Source organism: Pongo abelii, chromosome 6 (assembly GCF_028885655.2).
Source record: "Pongo abelii isolate AG06213 chromosome 6, NHGRI_mPonAbe1-v2.0_pri, whole genome shotgun sequence".
Lineage (NCBI taxonomy): Eukaryota > Metazoa > Chordata > Mammalia > Primates > Hominidae > Pongo > Pongo abelii.
Window position 1 is genome coordinate 75,104,390 of NC_071991.2, and position 5,379 is coordinate 75,109,768.

Genomic DNA, 5,379 nt, shown 5'->3' on the forward strand with positions numbered 1-5,379 from the left:
TATTTTGTATGTGTATAAGTATGTGAATCTATTGGTAAATACTTTATTTCTTCTACTGTGGTAATCATTAATCTACTATTAAATTCATCTATATCTTAATTTCAGTATTTTGTAAGATCCCTGATTCCTATTTAATTTTTAAATTAAATTCCAATTCTCTGATGAAAATATTCCATCTTTGTATTTATTTTTGGAACATATTTAGTCCTGATACCTCAGATATTTTGATTTTCTGCTGCTCTACTTCTATGTTTTTCTCTTACATTTCTCAGTCATTTGGTTCTGTTCCCTGGCATATCTGATAAATTTTGACTGAATCCCAGTTGTATATGAAAAATTGCTGGCATTCTCAATGATATCTTTCTTCTTGGGGGCTACTAAAATACATGCAGATTACCTTGTTTCAGCAGAGGATATTCTGTTTCTAGTTTGCTTCTCACTCTATAGTTGTTGCCTTTTCAGGGATCTCAACTAAAGGCCTGAGATTTTTGTAAGTCCATTTTTTTCCTCTTTTTTTTTGTAGAAATGGGGTTTCACTACGTTGCTATGTTGCCCAGGCTGGTTTTAAACTCCTGGACTCCAGTGATCCTCCCACTTTGGCCTCCCAAAGTGCTGGGATCACAGGTGTGGGCCACTGCACCCTAAGTCCCTTGTTTTGTAATGGTCCTACATTCTAATTTTCATCTTCCCCGCACCAAAATATTGCCAAAATATCTGCCTAAACTTTTAGTGTCTCAGCAGTTGATTTCTGCTTGAATTCTCAGAAATGTGTTCTTCAAATGCAAATTTTAGCATTCAGCTAGTGCCTCAAGGGGAAATTTTCCACAGAATGTTATGCCCATTTCTCTAAAGTTCCCGTTTACTTTGGAGATCTTCATCCTTCAAATTCTTACTGATTTGATTGCCATTCATGCCAATAATTGTTTTCTTAGCCTACTCAGATAGTCCTAAATTCCAGAGACTCTCTTTTTGATATCTATGCACTATGTTTTTATTTTTTTACTTATTAGACATTTTTCCCTATTTCACAGCTGTACCCTCTTCCACAATTTGTTTAGACAAAAATAATATTTTTTTCAAGATAAGACCATCAAATGGCGTTTATGTAAGGTAACATTAAAAGTGGACCAATGATCTTACTTTCTTTTTACTCATTAATTTATCTTATCCATGAACAAATACATTTAGGCTATAAATTGGCTCTATCAATTATTTTCTTTAACTTTTGTAGTAGATTTTCTTTCTCTTTTCTAGTTTCATGCTTAGAGAGCCTTAGTGCATAAAGGTCTCTAAAAGGAATTAAGACCTTCTGGAAATATGATTAAAAGGTTTTCCTTTTGTTTTACACCATGTATCATTCCCAGTATAACGTAATGTTCACTCTACTTAGACCTTGTGCTTTACATTTCTTAGAATGAGATAATCCACAGCCTAAATGCATATAGCTATGAAGTATTATGTGAATTGTCAAAGGAGGTATGCATTTTTTCATGATATTCTGAATTAATCACCAAATACATTTATAAAAGGCTACGGGAATTACAGTTACCCTAATGCTTCTGAATTGCATATGTTCCTTATTTCTATTTTGATTACTGTTGTCTTTAATTGAGTATGACTATTTTATGTGTATGGTTTAGTAACATAGCTGTTTGGGCTCTCCTTCTCTCTTTTTCAATGAACATTGCAAAGCAGCTGTTACAAGCATATATTTTGAGCCAAAGGGTACTCTCGCTTACATATGGGAGGGGTGAGGGGAGGATAATTGAATCAGAAAATGCTTGTGTTAAAATATGCTCTGCAAAACAATGGAAACAGGAAAACAATGCCAGAATGGTGTCCACAGTGAAGAGAACAAAGCCTGACTCTAAACAGAGGTTGCTAAACAAATCAGTTCCTATGCAATTAGATGGAAAAGCACTTAGCAACAATATAAAAATGACAGACTAGCTGAAAATCAGCACAATAGAAGATGACTCAGACTCTCTAAAGTTTACATACTTTAGAACATTACTTTCAATTCCACATAGAGTTAGTTCACATGAGACTTGATGATATGGAAGTGAAAGTGGTGATAAAAAAGAAATAATTTCTGCATTACAAACATAAAGTCAATACTAATTTGTCTTTTATTAAAGAAACTCAAACCCTTCATAATTAATTCCTACTGAAATTTTGCCCAAAATCATACAGACTTTATAGTTTAGCTTTTTTTGTAGGTATAAAATTGACATATTAAGATTTCTGAACTTTTGCCCAGCATTTCTAGTTCTCTTATTCTTTTTAAAACTTCATATTTTAGATAGCAGGCCTCCCTGGGATCTGAAACAGCATGATTAAGTATGAATATACATGTCTTTACCTCCCTATAAAAGACTATTCTGTATGACCTGTACATTTCTCTTGGTGTAACACTATTGCTTCAATTTTATAGGCTCACACCTATGAGTTTTCAGTCTGCCAAACCCTCCTGGTGTGTGTGTGTGTGTGTACTGTCATACTCTAAGGAGGATGTGTCTTAACAGCTAGAGGGTTTATTTAATCTGACCTCTTTGACGATTTGAATATGAAAGTTTGGGATCAAAGGTTAAAGTGGAGTAAATTACTCTGCATAAAATTGGAAGTTAATGAATTGGGAGTAAGAGTCAGTGAGAGAGATTGAGAGAAGCCATTAAGGCCGGATGCTACATAAGAGAACTTGTATGTGAGCTCTGGGTTACACTAAAGAAAAATACAGAAGTATATCAAGGAAATAGAAGTAACATAAAATCACAGATTGCAATCTTCATATCAGCCAAGTAAAATTCAATTCAAAAGTTATGAAACCTAAAATTTAGGCCATGTTTAAACACTAAAAGTCATAATTTACAATAAAGACATAAAGATTTCATAATTATGTATACATAACAGTTATTTGTCTCTTTATCTCTATTTATTATCTATCTATCTATCTATCCATCTATCAATCATCTATCATCGATCTATGCCAAGTAGCAAAGCACCCACTTTTATAAAGCGGAAACTACAGAGGATAAAGAAGACATAGACAGGGACAGAGAAATGCAAGGGAGTGCAATAATCACTGAAAGTCAATTTTTTCAGATATATGGTAGGACCTTTGGATATAGAAATTAAAGTTCACTGTTATTTCTGTACATTTTCTTTGTTTGGGTTAAAGGAGACTTTCATTCATTGCTCTATGTACAAGTCACCTCAAGAGGAAAAGAAAATAAAGTTATAGGGGAAAAAATCACCTTTTCAGTACTCTCTAAACCCTTAAAATGTACTGTCTGCTATGGTTTGAATGTTTTCCCCAGGGCAACAGTGTTGGGAGGTGGAGCCTCATGGGAGGTGTTTAGGCCATGGGGTCTCTGATCTTATAGATGAATTTATGCCCCTATAAAAAGGGCTTGCTGGAGTGGATTTGCTCTCTCTTGCTCTTCTGCCACGTGAGGACACGAAGTTCCTCTCTTCCAGAGAATTCAGGGTTCAAGGCACCACCTTGGAAGTGGAGACCAGGCCCTCACCAGACACCAAAATCTGCTGGTGCTTTGTTCTTAGACTTCCCAGCTCCAGAACTGTTAGAAATAAATTTCTGGCCCAGTGTGGTGGCTCACGCCTGTAATCCCAGCACTTTGGGAGGCCGAGGCGGGTGGATCACGAGGTCAGGAGTTCGAGATCTGCCTGGCCAACATGGTGAAACACCGTATCTACTAAATACAAAAAAATTAGCTGGGCACGGTGGTGCACGCCTGTAATCCTAGCTACTCAGGAGGCTGAGGCAGGATAATTGCTTGAACCCAGAGGCAGAGGTTGCAGTGAGCTGAGATTGCGCCCCTGCACTCCACCCTGGGGGAGGGAGTAAGACTCTGTCTCAGGAAAAAAAAAAAAAGAAATAAATGTCTATTCTGTATAATTTACCAGTCCGTGATAGTCTGTTATAGCTGCGAGAATAGACTAAAACAGTGTCTTTCCATAATCTAGTACTTATTGTTTCTTGCCTGTCTTTCCCTCCTAACAACATGTACTTCCTGCCATATCCCTAGCACTTACAACAACATCTGGCATACAATATTTGCTGAATAAACATCTGTTGAGAGACTGAACAACTGAAGGAATGAATCCTGTCTGACACTCAGTTTTAGTCTCCATCCAAAATAAATATGTTTTTTGATTTATTATTTCTTCAATTCTTGTTTATTTTCCATAAGTTTTTTTCTTTCTCAGACTTCTTTTTAAAAAAAAAAAAACGTAAAAAAGAAACATTCGTGCTGCATCTTCTCTCTCTCACTCCCCAGGAGGAAGAGAAAAATGATCACCAATGGCAAAAAGCAGTTGCAGCAAAGCAAAACCAAGAGCCAGCTTTAAGTTCAGGAGAGAGCGCTACATCTCCTCCTCACGGTTTCTGGTGCTCTCCAGGTTCAGAGACACTTTTCTAGTAACAAACTAAAAAAAAGATCACTGAAAGTATAATCTTTCTGAGACTTCTTTAATCAGATATTTTGTCTGGTCATTCTATTCCCAAATTATCTTCCATTTCTCATAACTTAAAACTTTGTTTTATTTTTTACTTTATATTATAATACCCAGATTATATTTCATCTTCTAAAGCTCTGATTACCTTTTTTATTCTTGTATAATTTAAATTCATAAAGTATAATTTGTTTGGTTTATTTATCTGCTTGAGTCTACCTAGTTGCTGTGTATGTGTAGTTTATCTCCTACATATTCTATGACAGTTTTATTAAAAGTTTCTTCATATTATTTCATTAGCTGTGCATCTGTGGGATAACATATCCTGGTAATTTTATTTTGTTAATTTTCTTTAAAACATAAAATATTATGCATTACACACTGATTTACTTAAAAGAAAAAGATTAAGATCAGTTTGACAACTTTAGGAAGATCATTTTGGCAATCTAGAATTTTTGTTTATTACTTTTTTAAAATTTAGTAATAATTTATTACAAAGCACTTTGCTACATACCAGGGTGATGCTACAACAGTAAATAAAAAGTTTGGCTTCTACTAGAGAATGTACATCATACATTACATGGAAATCAGTTCCCACTATGTCTGGTCCATGCAGGGTGAGCCTCAACAAGAATTAGCAATTGCAGAATTTATAATTGCAGAATTTATAATGTTCAGCAATAACAAATTAAAAGGTGTTGTGTCTGAGGGCAAAGACTTAAGCATTTAGATTTAGTAAAGCTGAATTCCCAAATTAGGACAAAAAAAATCTGATTTTAAGAGTTTGGACTGCTGAAGAGATTTGTCCCACTTCTGGTCACACTGATTTGCTCACTTTATTTTGTGACTTACTGGCTTAACTTGTTTTCTTCTATATTGCTTTCCTCATAACAACAATAGAGAGAA

General features: G+C 35.0%; 1 non-coding gene across 1 annotated transcript; it reads right to left on the minus strand.

Moving 5' to 3' along the window:
• Positions 1–4,261: 4,261 nt before the first annotated feature.
• On the minus strand, positions 4,262–4,477 carry LOC112134542 (small nucleolar RNA U3). Its single transcript, XR_002915946.2, has one exon. It is a non-coding gene; the product is annotated as a small nucleolar RNA U3 (small nucleolar RNA).
• Between the last annotated feature and the right edge of the window lie 902 nt (positions 4,478–5,379).